Source organism: Culex pipiens, chromosome 1 (genome assembly GCF_016801865.2).
Source record: "Culex pipiens pallens isolate TS chromosome 1, TS_CPP_V2, whole genome shotgun sequence".
NCBI classification, from domain to species: Eukaryota; Metazoa; Arthropoda; class Insecta; order Diptera; family Culicidae; genus Culex; species Culex pipiens.
Window position 1 is genome coordinate 107,708,173 of NC_068937.1, and position 19,231 is coordinate 107,727,403.

General features: G+C 34.6%; 1 long non-coding RNA gene across 1 annotated transcript; it reads right to left on the reverse strand.

Annotated features, from left to right (window-relative positions):
* Positions 1 to 8,157: 8,157 nt before the first annotated feature.
* LOC120425503 (uncharacterized) lies at positions 8,158 to 15,272 on the reverse strand. Its single transcript, XR_005606540.2, has 2 exons — positions 14,585 to 15,272; positions 8,158 to 12,940 (listed from the first exon to the last, which is right to left on the reverse strand). It is a non-coding gene; the product is annotated as an uncharacterized LOC120425503 (long non-coding RNA).
* Positions 15,273 to 19,231: the final 3,959 nt, after the last annotated feature.

Here is a 19,231-nt window from a genome sequence, read left to right on the forward strand (position 1 = left end):
GTTTCCTATAACTTTATTTTGCTCAACTTGGTTGTTTTATTCCCTGATATATTCCATGTATAAATTTTACTTTCAAGTGATTTAAAGGCAACTCTTTGAGTATAATCATCATTACAATATTTAGTGTCGTTTCATGAGAGCCATCTTCTTCTTCTTCTTCTTCTTCTTCTTCTTCTTCTTCTTCTTATAATCTAGGTTTATGTTCGATTGTTGAACTTCCATTTAATCAGGTACTCTATATAATATGTGTAGTATGTTTTTTGTTTAGATATACTCTGCTTTTCTCTGATTTGTTCAGAGTCATTGAAACGAAACCAATCGGAATTGATTTCTTTACCTTTCCCTGCATAATTCAGTTTTTCCAACAAACTGCAACGAATCTGCAAACGGTTTCCCACCCCTTTTTCCTTAATTTTCCATCCAACTCTGGCCAGCTTGGTCCAAAAAACGTTCATAACCAGAAAAGATTGTACAAGATAACTTCATCAAACTTTTGCTGCTGAGGCGCCCCGGCAGAAGGATAATCTCTTTCAAAATTTATATTTATCTATAATTATTTTCGCTTGAGAATGGGCCGGTTCGCTTTTCTTCCAAGGACTTGAAACGGAAACGAAGCGTGGCAAGGATTTGTGCGGCGACTGACGGAACTGATGGTAGGTCGTCCTTTTGGGTTCTTTTGACTTTGACTGCGGCCAGCAGAGGGGTTGGGTTTCTCGATAGTGCGGAGAGGAGATTTCAATCTTTCTTGCTTTGCTTTCGGCTTGGTTGGTCTGTTTTGTGTAGAGGTAGCGTTTTTTGCTGGCCCATCCCCTTTTTATTTTCTGCGTTCTTTCTGTGTTCAGTGTTTGTTGTGTTGATTTTTTTTTCAGGAGTTGACTTTAAACGGTTACAAATGGTAGATTTTTTTTATTGTGCAGGTATGATTTGTAATAAACAGCTGCTAGTTTCGACCCTTTTTTTTATTCAGAAGAGTGTTGAATTTGCTTCAATGATTTTGTCCCATTCGTTTTGCAAATTGAATAACGGATTTTTATACAGCGAAATTGGATAAACAATTATGGCCAACGTTTTTCAATTTTTCAAATTGATAGAACTTCAATCATCATCATTGTATGAATGAATTTTGAATATTGGTCTAGTAAAATTTTGAAATTAAGAGCTATTATATTTTGAATCATTTGTTTCTAGTTTGATTATGATTTTCAGAATTATATATAATGTTTTTTTTTTTGTATTGCTCTTTTTGTTCCATAATAATCAATATGTTACGTTTTTCATCACATAAATTATTGAGCTCATTTAGTTTTGTAGATATTTATTCGTTTAAATGTAAATACTATTGGTTTAAATTAGTCTGAAGAGTTTTAAAAATGTATCGAATCAAAATTTGGAATTGAGACCGAATATTTTTTAAATATTGTTTTTGGTTCAATTTGTGGTTTGCTAGGATTTAAAGAACAGTGATTTATTTTGATTTTCAAATAACAAAAAACCAAAAAAATTTAAAGAATTTTGTTTTTTCACCAAAAGGAAATGGTTGATTTTTAAGTAAATATGATACATTTTGGAGTTTAGCTATTATGTGCCAAAAAATCCAGAAAAACTTGGTTTCCAAATAGAAATTTGTGTTAAGTTTACATTTCACTTTTTTTTAAATGACAATAATTTGGCAGTACTATTTGGTTGATGAAATTCTCAGGTTTTGAAGGTTTTAAAGTCGAATGGAGCTTTTGAATTTTTTCTTGTATTTTGATGAGTCATACTTTCTAGTAAGTTTTTAACCAATATTGTCCCTAATTATTTTTTAGGAATTTGGGAATTTTTAGTATGTGTCTAAATATTATATTTTTCATTTAATCAGGAAAGTATTGAGTTGATTTTCTGCATTCGTTGTTTCAACATGGTTATTGAATAATAATATCATAATTTAAATTTGTCGAAAAATGATTTATCATGTATATCCAGTTCAATTTAATTCAGTTTATTTCTTCAATTTATCAAAAGACAAATAGTTTCTGTAGGATCTGAACAGAGTTAGTTAGTTAGTTGTCTTTGTTGAAGAGTCTGAACAGAGCTTAAGAGGGCATTTTCAGTTGTTTTTTTTTTTTAAATTTAAATAAGTTTTAAAGTAAATTTGTAAGTAGTGGAATGAAATTTAAAAATTTCTTCAAAGACTAATTTTTAAGAGTATTTTTTAACTCAGATAGATTTTTTTCTACAATTTTTTAATTGTTGCATTATTTGCATTCGCTGTTAGTGGTAGGTTGTCATAAATATATTTGCTGATTTATAATTTCGAAATTAAATTTTGTTGTAATAAAGGAGGAATTTTAGAGAGTTTTCCGGTACTGTTTTTTTTTTGTGCCCAATATAGTAATATTTTATATTTTCAAGTTTTTATTGACAGATTGATTCGTGTTTTTGGAAATTAGAAAAAAAACTATTTAAAGTATAATTTGATTTAAATTTCATTGTTAAATTTGGTTTGTTATTGGCTTATTTTTGCTATGAATTATGGCATCTTTGAAAATTGGTTTTTGATTTTTGTTCAAGTTCAATATTTTTATCCAGATATAATTTGGTTTGGTTTTGATTCATTTCTTTTTTTTCGGTTCATTTGTTTAAACGAAACATAATTTTATTTCATTTTGCACAGTATGAATGTTATTTAAAATATAATCATGAAAGAATTGATGAATTTTGATGTAAATTTTCCTGTTCATGTTCATGAGTGATGTATGAAGTTGTTTGAGTGATTTTGAAACGCTTTTTTATTTTCTTATGATTTTTTAGAGTTAGAATGAATTTTTCCTGTAGTTTTTGTAACTTTTCTTGTCATTGTATTGTTGGTTGGTTTCATGGCATGTTAATCGTTGTATTATGTAGGTTTTTATTATATCTTTTGATGTTATAATAACAAACTGCTAAATTGGTTATGTTTTTGCTAACGTTACAAACTTTACATGATAAACTGGAGGGATTTGATGTTTTTTTTTTTTTTTTATTGATTTAGAGTTATTTTTTACTTTTCGTATTTGAATTTTAGGTTTTCATTATTAATTTTTTGCAAATATATTTTGATTGAAAATTTCTTAGAACAAACAGAATGATTTTGCCAACAGATTTTTTTTGTTCCCAAAGTCATTTTAATTTGAAATTTCACTGATTCTGTTTTGGTTTTCAATTATCAATTTTATAAATTTGATGTTTTCTGTTTAGTGTAATTTGTAATGAGTTTTCAGCGTTAATTTTGAAATTTAAATAAGTTTCCATGCATGCATTATTTGAATTCTGAAAAAAAGAACAAATAATAAAATTTCAAGGAAAACCATTTAAAAAGGATACAAATAAACAATCAAAAAATTGTCGATTCATATAAGTTATTGAGAGAAATGAAATAATAGAATCTGAAACTCTTGAACTATAAACGATAATTAAAAAAAATCTGAAAATGTTAGTTTCATTTATAATTTAAATTGATCACATCATTATAGCAAAACGCTTCTTTTTGTTTTGTTTTAAGTTTTGTCTTGAAAGAAGTTCCATTTATCTGCATGCCTCTTTAAAAGTTTTCATTAATAGTCACATGTTTTTTTAGATTAAGAAAAATAAGTTCCAAGTATTTAAAAACGATGCCCTGATCAATGCTTTAAGAATTAAAAGTTTCATTAAATTAATTTAAATTATTAGCTGAAAATTGAGCACAAAAAAAACAATAGCATGATTCAAAGCATTATTTTTGGTCAATGAATCGAAATAATTTTCTATTTGACGAAAAGCGTGTCAGATTTAATTGTTTATTGTTATGATTTTGGTTAAATTTTGATATTGTTGAGTTTGGTTCTAACATTTTATGACAATTTTTAACTCCAAGATGTGGTTTTAGAATGCATTTTTGTACATATTAAGAGATTGGTTCCAATATTCTAACGAAACAGCCTAAAACGCTTCTTTGTTGTTTCATCTAGAATACAATTTTTTATTGTTTTGTAAGCTCTGTGCTGATGCATATTTTATTTTAATCATTTTTTGAAAAAAAAAAATTTCTTGAATAGAATTATTTCGTAAGTTCCAGTCTTATATCATTTTAATTGAATAATGATTTGTTGCCAGATTAGCCACATCAGTTTTTAGAATTCAGGATTGCTTAATTAAAAATGTTCCAGATAGTTATTTCTACATTTCATTTTGAATTTGGTGATTTAAGCAGTTGTTTTTTATTATGTGATTCGAATAAGGTGTAGAAATAGATCGTCAAGATTAAAAAAAAAATATGGATTTATGGTTCACTTATCAAGGATGTGCATTTTAGTAATTTTAATCACGAATTCAAATGTCACCAAGAATGTGACCAAAAGGTTATTTCAAAATATTCTGCTGTTAACATTTCAATAGTTGATTTTGCAGTGCTTTTCAATTGTGTGTGATTTGGATGAGGCATTGAGAAAGATTGACCTGAATTATAAATTATTGAATTTTTTATTGCCATTGTGTTTTTGTTTTTGTTGTTGTTGCAAATTGAACTTTTAAAGAAAATTTCAAGTTTCGCTATTCAGACAGATGCTTTTTTCTCCAAATAATCCTTGTTGTTTCTGATGTTTTGAAAGAGATTGAGCTGAATTTTCCTTAACAGTCAGCGATAAAAATGAAGATGTAAAATTTTCATCATGATTTAAATATTATCAAGAGTTTGTTAAATTTAGACCGCGTTCTAGCAGCATGTCGTTGTTTGATGTGTAATTTTTTAATGAAATTTCTGTTTTTTTCTGGCAGATTTTGTAATTTTTTCGTAGTTGTTTCAACGTGCCATGACATTTTTAATTCTTATTCTTGTATTTTTGTTCAAAAAAACTGCTCCAGGTATTCTTTCGAGTTAGGGTTAAGAAATGATAATAATTATGATTTAGGGATATTTAATTGATCCTGCTTCTTTCCTTGTAATTTTGTGTTTGATTTGCGCTTAATTTTCCGTGAATTATATTTTTAGAGTTTCAAGACTTTTGTTTTGAGGAAATTGTTTGCAGATTCGCGTTAGTTTATATCTTCGTTTTTGTTTGGGCTTTTTTTCGTATACTATTTAATTCAATGTTTAATGCTAAGCGTATTTTGTTGTTGTACTATATTTTTCTTCTTTGTATTGTGCCTTATGTTTTTTATATCTTTTGAACTGTTGTATCTTTTGTTTGTTTTGCAGTAGCTTATTTATCACTCTTACTGTTAATAATTGTTACATTTTTGTGTGTTTTGTTCAACTGTTTCAATTTAAAACATCCAAATCGAGAATAATCCTCTCAATTGTCACTTGTACTTAGAGCAAAGAATGTTTATCGAGAATAGTATCGAGCGTGCCCTTTACGCGTCCATTTTAAAAGTAAAAAAAAAAAACGTTACAAACTACTCTATTAAAAAAAGGTGTGAAAATAAACTAATCTAAGAATAAAATATTGAGTGATGCGTCAATAAGTTCAACCGTTCACTCTCTTGCTTGTGTGCGTAATTCAACAGATTTTGTTTTTATCTTCATTCAGTTAAATACATTGCATTCCGAAATGTTCCGAAACATCGAATGTGTGTGTGTGCGTGCTTAAAGAGTGTGTTACAATTTCTTCAAACCGGGGTTTTCCGAAAGTGGGCTAAATTTCGACAAAAACTATTGCAATTTTTTGTGTGTATGGTGAATGCTTGCTTCAGTTCAGTTAGACTGGGTTGTGAAAATCGTTAGACAGTTCTACTACTTCTAGGGAGTGAGAGGGGGGGACACGAGATAGAATAAAAAAAAAGGAATCACTCTAACACAAAGAAAGCAATCGTTCAAGAAAAACAATTAATTTTTAAAGTTCGGTTGAATTAAATATTGTACGCACCTAGTGTTACTTTTTGCGAGGTGGTCCAAAAATCGCCTAAATCCGAAACGTTCGCGGCGCGTTCTAATGGGCGAGGTTAGCAATTTTTGAACGTTATTTTTCTGCGTGATATTCTCGAAAGATGAAACTCATTTTTTTGGCATTTTTGAGTCGTTTTCGAAAGTGAGAAATTTTCACGCTCGACTTTTCGTGCTCTTTTACGAGTTTCGGTCTGCGAGGGTTAACTTTTTTGGTCTAAATTGCGAATCAGCGTTTAAAAATTTCACATTGAGTTTCACTTTTTCAGATTATAAGAATTATTTTCCCCCTTGGTTGAGAATTTCACCCACCTCGTGTTCGATCTGCCCAGTTTGATTTTGTTTCGAAAGAGAAAAATAAAACATTTTCAAATTCGACCAGAAGTAATCAATTTTGCTTGTGTTTAGGAAAATTGGGTGCTCCACCAAGACGCCGCCGGACTTTTCCTTCAAAGATGGCTCGAAAGAGGGGAGGGGGTTGGTGGAGAAATTTTCCCCGAGAAAAGAGCTCTTTGGATTTATGCTAAGATGATTTGGACAAGTTTTTCCACCTTGAAGCGACCACCCTACCCCTTCGAAAGGAAAACCGTGCGTGGTTCAAAATTATGAAAGAGAGGAAAATTTTGGACGTCCTGCAATGTAAGTTTTTGCACATGGTTCTGGATTTGGCCGGCTTTTGAGGAAAGTTTCGTGACGTGAACCCCAAGACGACGGCGACGCCCGGGGAGGACCGGTGGCGAAAACTTAAAATATGCAAATTCAGTTTAGTTTCTCTTCTTGAGAAAAGTCTTTCAAGTGTTTTGCTGCTTTTTTGGCTGGCGATTTTGGCGCGAGACAGATCGTGACGAGGGGGAACAGTATGTTTTTGGCTTCAAATTAGTCAGATTTTGTGAGCAGTTTCCTGGATGGTTCTGTTTTGAGCAGTGGCGTCTCTTTGGATAATTTTTAGGGTTAAACATTTTTGCTTCAATCCTGATAGCTTGATTTTGAACGTCTTTTTTTTTGCGCAAATGGCCCAGAAAATAAATGTTAAAGGACTTTCACAAAGTTCGTGCTTACGAGGGTGGCGACACTTTTTGGAATTTCAGTGCAGTGGACGAACCAAATCAACACCGGATGTCAACAGAAAACCTGTTTTGATGCATGTTTTTTTTTCTTCAAAAATTTCCCTTCAGTGGACACAACCTAATCGAGGCCGAGACGAGTAAAATCGCCGATAAAAATAAAGTTGGAATTTTCCAAAATGGCGGACACATCTTGCGCGTTTTTTCACCTGATTTTGGTTTTTTTTTGCGTGTGTGGAAAATGAAAGAAATTTTCTTTTTTTCTTTTCGCTGCCGAATTTGAATGAGAGAAAAATGTCCAGGAAAAATGCGGACAACCACGTGGAGCCTCTTTATTTTGGGGGTTGGCAAACAAAAAATCCCGAGAAAACTTTTTTGAATTTATGACTTCTTGGTCGTTGTTGTTGCTGTGCTTGTAAATTTCGTGAGGCCGGAAATGAAGGCAAGAGATGTCCCGGTGGTAGAAAATATAATTTCAGTCAATTACGATGAGACCGGAGAAAAGTGAGCGACAAGTCGAGTGGAAGGGGCACGAACTTTGAAGAAAGTTGAAAATGATAAATTTTAAAGTAGAAACACTTGGCTTTTCATGTCGTTGCCCGGGGTTGGAATGAGAGCTATCTTTTCCCGCACCCTGCTGGCCCCGCACGATGCCACTTTTTTGAGTGGGGTGGTTTGAGAATTTTCTTCTTGTTGTTTTTGTGACGCTTCCGGAAAATGAAAAATAATTTGCGAAAGGAAATTTAGCTGATGAGACACCAAACTGTGATTACATGAACTTGTGACCGAGTCTGTGTGTGTGTATTTGTGTGTGCAAAATGCTATCAAGGAAATGTACTTTGGAAGGTCCTTCTTCCGAGGCCGAACCTTTCAGCTTACCACAGGTTCGTCCTCCTCCGAAAGGCTGTTAATTAACGAAATACTTTAAATTAATAGTGAAAATTTGATTCCCCTGCGCCGATGGTTCCGTTTCGCCCTTGTGGGAAAGTGTTGCGAAAGTTCACTTTCGAAATGTTTCGGTTTTGGATGGTTCTGAACGACGAGCACGCTGAGCACCTTTAATTTGAATACTTTGATCTTTTGACAGCTGCGCGAGCAGTGCTGCTAGCCGTCGCTGCACCTTCACAATTTGACAACCTTGAACAACATGTCGTTTTTGAGTGTGTTATTTTTTTTACGGTTTGGCTTCTCTTGTTTGTTGTTTTTGTTTTCGTTTGGTTTTCCCCCATTTGAAATGGGGTTTCATCACAGTTTCTTTTTGGTCAGAATCAAAATTGGAGCAAACATGGCTGCTGCTGGCTGTCGCTTGTGTGGTGTTGAGGTTCAGCTGGCAACACTGTCGGTTAGGTTTTTTTTTGGTTATGATTTTGACTGATTTTGAATTTGTTTGAAATGTCGTCGTCGAGCTTTTGCGTAATTTTTGGTTGATTTTTGCTATTTTTAACTCAGGACAAAATTGAAATTTATTTTTTTGCAAATTGGTTTAAATTTGAGAACTCAAGATTTTGCCCAAATGGTACGAGCGGGGCGGAACCGTTGCCGAGTTTTGATCAATTGAAAAATAAAATTGTGGTTTTTGATCTGAACGTCATTTTTGAATCTCCAGTTTGAAATTTAACGTAAAATGTTTGTTTACCCTTTTCGCTTGACAAATTTTATTGTAAATGTAAAATTTTAGTCTATTTTTGCTTGCTTTACAAATCGGCTCCTGTTCCCGCTCATTTCTGCCCAAACTCGCACTCAAAAAGGTAGATTTTGGATCGCCTGTCGTGATAAAAAAATTTCCGGGGCAAAATGGTTGCCCTTGTTTTGCCGCAAAACTAAAAACATAACATCGAGGGGTGGTGAGACCGTGTATTTGAGGCGCAAAAGACAACGACGACGACCAAGTCGGTGAAAAGGCCATAAATTTCAAGACGCTGGATTACGTTGGCCATGAGGGTCGATTCAGAATCGCTGAAGCGTTCAATTTTGCCGAGCACGTGGCTTTTGCTTGTCTGGATTATAGATCTGTGCGTTTTTTTGGTGGTCGTTTTTCCTTGAGATATTTTAGATATTTTTTTGGGTAAAATTTGATGATGTTTTTTGATAGTGTCAGCGTGCTTTTGATTTTTTTTTTGCAGTAAACAAAAAGTAAATTTTGTTCTTTTTCGTAGGAATATATCTTAATCACAGCCAATGTCTTCTCCCTAATCGGGAAAAGTCCTTCACGGGGGAAGGAATTTTGGGAATTTTCAATCGTTTTATGGTTCTTCCCCCCAAGCGAAATTCCCCATCGGCACTCGAACCGCAAAATTAATAATTTATTCTGTCGAAATTAAACGTCTTGCCAGAGCTAGTTTTCCGAACCGTCCTTTTTTGCGCCGAGATCGAATACTGTAATCTTTTCGCGGTTTTGCAGAATGGAATGTTCCGGGACGGGCCCGATAATTAGTTTTTGATAGAGGCCGACATTCAGCTTCTTGCCGGAGAGAGAGTTTTGGGCAAGGTTCTCCGAACTGGCTCGGGAAGGAGCTAAATGAATTTTTATACCAATCCCGGGGCACTGTCCGTCGAGGAAGACTGGCCACCGCCTCACCTTAAGCTAACCCACGGCCGGGGTGGGTTCTTCCCTTTCGGGACAGCGCCAGGATCAACACTTAAATCTTTCCAGCCAGCATTGAAGAGCCCCTTGGATTTTGAGATTTTTATTGCCGTTTTCAAGCTTCAAAATGTTCGTCCTTTTCCATAAACGCGGAAGAGGAGATATTTTGAGTTGTTTTGAATTCGATTCGAAATTTTCACTCTGCAAGACCAATTTTTGTTGGGAAAATACATAACGCACCTGCTTTTTTAAAAAAATAAAAAAATATGCTGATCGCTTTGTTTTGCAAACCCTAACCAAAATCGTTCAATTTCTGCTCGAAATAGGGCGACCCTTGTCCGCAGACCTTCTCTCGGCAGCGCAACGGAAATCGAGCACATTTTCGAGCCTACATTTCCCGTCTCATCTTTCAGACCATTCCTGTTTGGAAAATAAAGTAAATAAAAGTTGTTCTTATTAATATCATTTGACGAGTTTGGTTTTGAATCATTTTTAGATTTCTAACATGATTGTTTTGATTTTTAAGATTATTTTTGAGTGGATATTTTTTCCAGCAGCTCAACGTGCCACTTTCTCTTTTGTGTTGTGTGTTTCGAAATTTGTTCGTGAAAAAAAAACGTAAGCAGTATTTGCTGTGGTCAACTGTCTAACATAAAAATTTGAAGTGTTACTTGGTAGAAAATCTGTTGGTTGTGTTTTAAACGTTTGTGTATGAGGTGTAGATGCGTAATAAGTAAAGAAAAAAAAAAGAAAAAAATGTTCTTGTGTAGCAAAATTATTGAATTCGTGTGGATTCTCTCATCGTGGTTTGATTTTATTACAGAAATTATTGTCATTATTTGCGACTTGATTAGAGCCTATTTCAAAATATAGAAACGTTTCGTGTAACAATCTCAATGAGTTAACAATCGTTTTTTTTCGGTTTCATGTATGTTTGATTTTGTTTTGGATTTTACATTGTTTTTGAATCCAGCTTTGGTTTTGCTTTCTTGTTTGCTTGAAAAATTAACAATTTCGTTGATTTTCTTTTTGCGGTCTGAAGTGTGGCAATTTGGTCGCTTAAATCAACGTTTTTCTTCGCTTTTATCGATTTGATCGCATTTTTGGTGCCGTGTTTTTTTCGCTTCAAAAGGTGAGTAGATATGTTTGTCGTGTTTTTTCGAATATAAATAAAATCTTCTGCAGTTTTTAACAAATACATAAACATTTTGCTAAAAAGTTTCCTAATTTGCCTATGAATAACTGGATCGGTTTTCACGTATCAACTAAACAATCCCATTTGTTTTTTTATTCTCTCTGTACGTTACGCCAAATTAGCGCTGATTGTGGGTCATTTTGCGTGTGTTTTAGTTTTTTTTTGGTTTAACGACAATGAAAATAATTTCTGTCATAAAGCTGTTGCTTATTTTCGTGTTTTGCTTTTTTTGGTTGATGTTGTGCGTATTGTCAAGTTTGGTTTGATTTGGTTTGGTGGCCTTCCAAAATATCACATTTTTTAAATAACAATTTACGTTCTTTTGAAAGGTTTCTTTTTGCCGGTTCTAATCAAACTTAATAGTTTATCTAACAATCCAAAATGGGTTTAACCGTTTTTTTCGTTTTTGCATTTTGCTTGAATCCAATAATTTTGTTCTTCCCTGTAAAAATCATTCGCTTGTTTGTGTGTTACAAAATAATAAACAAAACAGTCCAGTTATTGTTTACTATTGTCTGCTCTGACATTTATGTTATCATCCTGTGCATGGTTTTCAAAAGTTGATTCGTGTAAAGTAGGGTATATAAATCTAAGTGGAACGAAACGAAGTAATATTTATCCTAGCTATTGTTTGGTTGTGGTGTGACTACTAAAAACTAGCACAAGAATTTAACACAAAGTAGTGTGCGTGTGTGAGAAAAATAATTATAAGAAAGTAAGAAACACTAAAAAACTTAGGATTAAATACTTATCGCAAAATGGAACGAAAATTGGAGCGATGCATACGTTTGAGGTTTTTCTGTGTACTTGTGTGTGTACGTGTGTAAGTTTATATATTTATATGTGTTTTTGTGTGATAACGATCTGTCCGTTTTAGTGGTGCAACAAAAAAACCAATAAAACATCGATCGTAAAAAGAAACTAATAGATCTCAGTAGGTTTATACTTCTCTGGAAGCTTTCGCTCGGTGGAAAGCTTCTTCCATTCCTCGGTGGACGACGACGACAAAGAAGACGACAATGCCGCGGTGGCGTCGGTTGCTGCGATGAGCTTCCACCTGGAGAGCTTTTTCTCTGCTTTTGTTTCGTTGATTTGTGTGATAATGTGTGCGTGTTTTGCTGGCCTCGTGGTGAACTAAACTTTTACGTTGAGACTTTTGGTTTTCCTTTTGATGGTCGCCGGAGGGAAAAAAAACTTTCCGAATCTGTTGAGGGGAAGCCGATGTGCGTTTGTACTGGTGCCACACACCAGGCACACGAGCTGTCCTCGTGTGAGTGTTTCGAGCCGAACTGCGTGCCCTTTTACATGGGCACGACATTTTCCCCTTGCAATTTCTCCTTCAGCCAAATGAGTGTGTGTGTGTGTGTGTGCCGAATTTTCCCCGTTTTTTCCGCCGAAATCGTTCGTGGCTTTCCCCTGATTTTCCATATATTTTCGATGTGACGTTTGAACTTTGCTTTTGTTTGTATTGATTTCAAGATTTTCGTTTTAGTTGACCAAATAAGCTCCCCTTTTCGCCAACCCGATTGCCTCGTGGCATTTCGTGTCCCTCGCACGTGTGTGTACCACCAGTGGCCTCCCTGTTGGCCACGTGGGAAAACGTCGTCGATGATTTCCAAAGTGTTTTGGTTTGCTGCGAAGGACAAGATGGCGTATCAATATTTTATTCTTTTGCATTGGCTTGCGCCGCCACCGTGTGCGTGTGCGGGCTTTGGCGGGTCCTTAATTAAATTGTTTTCTCTCTAAGGGCTACACGTGTTGGACGACGTGCGGGGCTTTTGCTCGATTTGCTGGGGCTTTTGCGCGCCCACGTTTGCATTCGCAATAAGCATTCTTTGAGTGCGGGTGTGTGTGTGTGGGAGTCGATTTGAATGTTTTCCATTGTAAATCGGTGTGCTTTTTTCGGGAAGTTTGGCCGGATTCATCGAAAGCTCGCCGGAGCTTTTGCTTTGGTTTGGTTTGTGGCTTGAAGATGGCGCTCCGAAATACCACTAAATATTGTAATAATCATTTTTAGTTTCGACTTTTGTTTTTATCGACGCTGGGTCCAGTTTAGTTTGACTTGGCTGTATGCTGCGAGTTTTGCGAGTGCTACAGACATCACTCCGACATGGTGGTGACTATTTGATGTGAAGCGTTCTCTTGGTGGTGGTGGGTGGTCGTTGTCGCCATATTGGAGCGCTGCAGTCGCGACGAGTTCGATCAAATCCCTCTGTCTGTGAAGAGAGGAAACAGGAAAAGTAATAACATGATTTAAAAGCATTTAAAGCTATTTGAAAAAAAAATTGGTTTTCGCCCCAAAAGGCCACGTGGTTTATGGATGAGCCCTTGGTAATTTTTAACTAATGACAAAATAAGGTAAAAACAAAACAGCCTGGAACAATTATTTGTCTGTAAAGTTTAATTTAAAGATTACCAATTAAAAGTATTTGAAAATTTTGTCAACGTGAATTAATATAAAATTACTGACACAAACAAAATGCACTAACTATAACTGGATTATTCACCAATCTAACAGAACAGAATAGAATTTGAAGCTGGTCAGAAAATGTTTTATGTTTGCTTAAAATATGTACACGCAGAAAAATCAAGCATATTTCAATCAACTGTTTTGTTGATTTGAAAAACAAGATTTTTGTTAAATCAATCATAACAGCAAAAGACTATTATGGAATTGATAAGTATCAAGTTTGATTCAACACAAAATGTTGTTGATTATGTTAAACTTTTTTGTTATTGATTCAAACCTCGGCTGATCGTACAACATATTTTTCTGCGTGTAATTACAAAAAAAAACAATAATAACATAAGTTTTAAGCTAATAAAAGAGATTTTTTTCAGGAAGAAAAAGATGCGCACAATAAGATGCAATAAAAATTTTCAAACAATCTGAAAATTAAGGGTACACAGCAACCAAAAAAGTTGTTTTTTTTCTTATTTAAAAATTGCTGAACTTATGGACCCAATCCTGAAATAATTCGATTATAAAAATTTTGTTGTAAATCTGTATTGAAATAGTAGCTTAGGGGACAAATAAAAAATTATATCGATAGTTCCCGTAGTTTTGAAGATACTAAAATGTCTGTAACAAAAATCTGGGTGCAAAAGCTCTGGTTAATGTGCACCGTTAAGTCGTTTTTCTGATAAAATTTATTTTATGTCATGTTTTGAAATCATCCTACTAAGCAACATTTTCTTAATAATTGTATACTTATTTAATTTGAATTAACTTCAAATATTAGTTGTTATTTGTATTATTTTATATCTGATAAAATAATACAATTTCTGGAATTTTGATCTTTTTTTTTTAAATAGGTAAATATTTTTTTTTAGGTGGTGAACATTATTTTGAACATAAAGAAATATATAACAACTCTTCAATATCAATAGTTTAAAAAAGCCAACTCAACTTTATTTTTGACTTCCTTGTTTTATTTTATTTTATTTAAGTTGATTCAAATAACAATAAATAAATGAAGTGTCTTTGTGGCGCCATGTTCAAACTGATTTTCGACATTCAACAAGTTATTACACACGAAAAAAGTTGTGCGCATGTCTCAAAACACATCACTAGAACAAATCTACACACGAGTTGGAGTTGGTTGGATTGTTGTTATCGAAAGCAATGTTTTTAGAAATTTGAGAAAAAAATTATAAAAAATATGATTTTTTTGTATTGTATCACAAAATTTCAAAGAAAAATCTATATAAACTTGGTTTTGCATGTGCCACTTTCAACCATTCATTCTTTTATGTAACAAAACTTTATTTTGGGTGCATTGAATTAATACTAATACGCAATAGTCACTATGTTTTCACCATTTGTTAGTTTTAAATATAACTAATATAACTCTACTCACCTTCATATTCGATGATTGGTTCAACCTCAAAATATTTCAGTTTGTTTTAGTTTGTTTTCACTGTTTTCACTTGAGTTTTGGTTATTTCCACTAAACACTGTCTAATTTTGAGTTTGTTTTTGCGATGTTTGTTCTAATCCACCCCGGGATCCGATCCAATCGATCCCGGTGTTTTTTGTTCACCTTATTTTTATTTTTTCGCCAATAATTCCAGATTTTTCTTGCTGATTTTGAAGACACGTTTGGTTTTTTTCACTGAATTTGCTTGCTGTTTTTGCTTTTACATCCCGAGGATGGTGGTTTGAATTTGTGGTGTTTTTTTTTTGGATTTATTTTTCACTGCACTTATTCCTCACATGATGAATTCCGAAAGTGTTTCTTGCTGCCTCGAATGCCGAACAAGAACTGAAGTGCGGTTGCTAGTAGTTCATAGCTGCCGAAGGTGTGCTTTCTTTTGGGTTTTGCCAAAGACTTGGATTACTCTGACGCGGGAGCGATCCTCACCAGAAATAAGTTGATGTTGAACGCTAGAAGGACTTGAGCGAACTGATTTGCTAGCTCACGCAGCACTCATCAGGAAAATAATTTCATGCGAATTTGGCCAAGGTGTTGAGCCGGTTTTGCTATGACCACAGCCGGATGTCCCCTCGCGTTTACATGTATCGGTATCCGGTTTTCCCCCTTTTTCAAAAAAACAAACTACACAAACAGCATCCGCGCGACAGCATCCGTGTGTGCAGGATCATCCGCCAGAAAGGAAGCAAATCCGGTTTTCCCTCTGATCTCGCGCTCTTTCTGCGGCAACGGATGTCCTTTCAGACTGGAGATGTCCTTCTCCCCCTTTTGGTAAAATTTGGCTTTTTTTTCAAAAAAACGTTGACCAGTACACCTCTGACGACGCTGTCGGCACACCTGGACCGTCCGCGTTTGGCTTGGCTTGGCGCGGTGGAAACTGTGAAAACTAGTTTTTCCTGTTGGTTCGTTACCGTTGCCGAGGACCTCGGACTTTGGCGGGACCAGATGCTGATGTCCGGGAGATGATGCTGGGAAGATGAGAAGATTACGCTTTTTTTTTTTGTTGGAATGGTTTCAAATTTGGGAAACGTTTTTGAAGAGCATGGAACTGGATTTTTGAATAAATTTTCCACTCTAGTTAGGATTTAAAGATTGCTCTAGCTCTAGCTCGGTTTAACTTGCGCGCTGAGAACGGAACAGAAATAGAATGAGTAACAAATTTAACGGTTAGTGACCGTTGTTCGGAGCGGTCGCGTTTCCGTCAGCAATTAACAGTCAGTGAAACTAATTTGCAGGTCATGTGAAAGCAGTTTTAAAAAGCTCATTTAGATTTTTAGATTTATGGCGTAGATTTTGACTAAGAAGGGTTAGTAGAATTTTGTTCCCAGGTGGTTATGATTATGAAAATATAAAAATTTAAATAAAAAGCCGTAGTCTCAAAATGTGAATTCAAAAAGTGTTTTAAAATGCATTTTACACTGAATGCAGTTTTTTTTGCACTCAGGCCGTTGCAAATATTTTTTGAAGTTTATGTCCCTCGACTCTGACCAAAGTCGAGGAGGGGGGAAAAATAAAAAAAGTATAAAAATTGAAATAACGAGCCATGGAAAAAGCGTTTTAAAATGCATTTTATACCTGTCCAGTTGTTTTGCCATCATTAGTTTCCATAATATTTAAGTATTGACGAAAATTTTATTTTTTTGTGAAAAATAAAGTTTTTGCGGTGCTGTACATTGGAATTTCATAAAAATTCAAAACCATTTTAAACAAGCCCAAACATGCTAAATATGATTATCAATGCAGAAAAATGCATTTTAGTTTGTTTTCAGTTGATTAGACTTCTATGGGGGCCATAAACTTTGAAAAATATTTGCAACGGCCTCATTAGTTTTCAAAAAAATAATTAATCAACCCGAACGTGCAAAAAATGATTCTAAACGCAGGGAAATACATTTTGAATTAAATTAAGCTGAAGGCATTTAAATTTCATTTGAAATTTTGAAGTTTTTTGAAATATTTTTTTTGCCCCCTGATTTTTAGGGTCGATTTTGAAGGGGAGTACCAGCCTTATACTAGAAAAGCAGTTAATTTTAAATATGTATTTTTTATAGTTAATCGGAGTTACATCGATTGTCATATTGACGTTAAAAATTTGTTTGCAAATTGAAAGATATGACTTATTTTTTTTTAATTTAGCAAGTTTTTTGCCTTTCTTACTAAAGAAAGGTATAGGTTTTACTTTAAGCCAGGACGTCATTTCCATCTTCGTAAATATGTCGATTCAGCGTGAATTTTAATCGGAAAAATCGTCAAAAAATCACACTGCATCGATTTTCGACGCTCTATCGATTCACCTTGACAGAACTCGTCTATCTCGAATCCTCGAATTTTGAGAAAATAAATTCCGTGGAGGTCGAGTGATGTTCGTATGTGGTAAAATTTTGCAAAATTTTGTGTCGCGCCGTTCTCAGCTCCCATAAATCCGATTTCGATTTTTCTGAGTGCAGATGAAAGCTAGTGTGCTGAACCTGGGCGAGTTGCCACGCAAATTTCGAAATATCCATCTGTTTTCGGATGCGGCCAGACTTTTCAACAAAATACACAGTTTTCAAATGAAAATATGGTCAATTTTTTTCATTTTCATATTTTTTATTTATCTCAAAAATTGCATTTTTCGAGCTCTACAACCTCCCAAATTTTCATCCAGATCCATAATCTGGTTCTGGAGTTAGAGCCATTTGATTAACCTACCAAAAGAAAAAAAATCCCTAAAAAAAGGTAAAAGCCCACCTGGTGACCTTCACCAACGTTTTTCATTTCTGACTTTATTCAAAATTTCTTGCTACATTCATAGTACAGACCATGAGTGAGCATCTGAAACAAATTCGACATCGATCGGCAATCCCGATCAAGTTTTAGAACGATTTACTTTTTGCCTTTCTTACTAAAGAAAGGTATAGGTTTTACTTTAAGCCAGGACGTCATTTCCATCTTCGTAAATATGTCGATTCAGCGTGAATTTTAATCGGAAAAATCGTCAAAAAATCACACTGCATCGATTTTCGACGCTCTATCGATTCACCTTGACAGAACTCGTCTATCTCGAATCCTCGAATTTTGAGAAAATAAATTCCGTGGAGGTCGAGTGATGTTCGTATGTGGTAAAATTTTGCAAAATTTTGTGTCGCGCCGTTCTCAGCTCCCATAAATCCGATTTCGATTTTTCTGAGTGCAGATGAAAGCTAGTGTGCTGAACCTGGGCGAGTTGCCACGCAAATTTCAAAATATCCATCTGTTTTCGGATGCGGCCAGACTTTTCAACAAAATACACAGTTTTCAAATGAAAATATGGTCAATTTTTTTCATTTTCATATTTTTTATTTATCTCAAAAATTGCATTTTTCGAGCTCTACAACCTCCCAAATTTTCATCCAGATCCATAATCTGGTTCTGGAGTTAGAGCCATTTGATTAACCTACCAAAAGAAAAAAAATCCCTAAAAAAAGGTAAAAGCCCACCTGGTGACCTTCACCAACGTTTTTCATTTCTGACTTTATTCAAAATTTCTTGCTACATTCATAGTACAGACCATGAGTGAGCATCTGAAACAAATTCGACATCGATCGGCAATCCCGATCAAGTTTTAGAACGATTTACTTTTTGCCTTTCTTACTAAAGAAAGGTATAGGTTTTACTTTAAGCCAGGACGTCATTTCCATCTTCGTAAATATGTCGATTCAGCGTGAATTTTAATCGGAAAAATCGTCAAAAAATCACACTGCATCGATTTTCGACGCTCTATCGATTCACCTTGACAGAACTCGTCTATCTCGAATCCTCGAATTTTGAGAAAATAAATTCCGTGGAGGTCGAGTGATGTTCGTATGTGGTAAAATTTTGCAAAATTTTGTGTCGCGCCGTTCTCAGCTCCCATAAATCCGATTTCGATTTTTCTGAGTGCAGATGAAAGCTAGTGTGCTGAACCTGGGCGAGTTGCCACGCAAATTTCAAAATATCCATCTGTTTTCGGATGCGGCCAGACTTTTCAACAAAATACACAGTTTTCAAATGAAAATATGGTCAATTTTTTTCATTTTCATATTTTTTATTTATCTCAAAAATTGCATTTTTCGAGCTCTACAACCTCCCAAATTTTCATCCAGATCCATAATCTGGTTCTGGAGTTAGAGCCATTTGATTAACCTACCAAAAGAAAAAAAATCCCTAAAAAAAGGTAAAAGCCCACCTGGTGACCTTCACCAACGTTTTTCATTTCTGACTTTATTCAAAATTTCTTGCTACATTCATAGTACAGACCATGAGTGAGCATCTGAAACAAATTCGACATCGATCGGCAATCCCGATCAAGTTTTAGAACGATTTACTTTTTGCCTTTCTTACTAAAGAAAGGTATAGGTTTTACTTTAAGCCAGGACGTCATTTCCATCTTCGTAAATATGTCGATTCAGCGTGAATTTTAATCGGAAAAATCGTCAAAAAATCACACTGCATCGATTTTCGACGCTCTATCGATTCACCTTGACAGAACTCGTCTATCTCGAATCCTCGAATTTTGAGAAAATAAATTCCGTGGAGGTCGAGTGATGTTCGTATGTGGTAAAATTTTGCAAA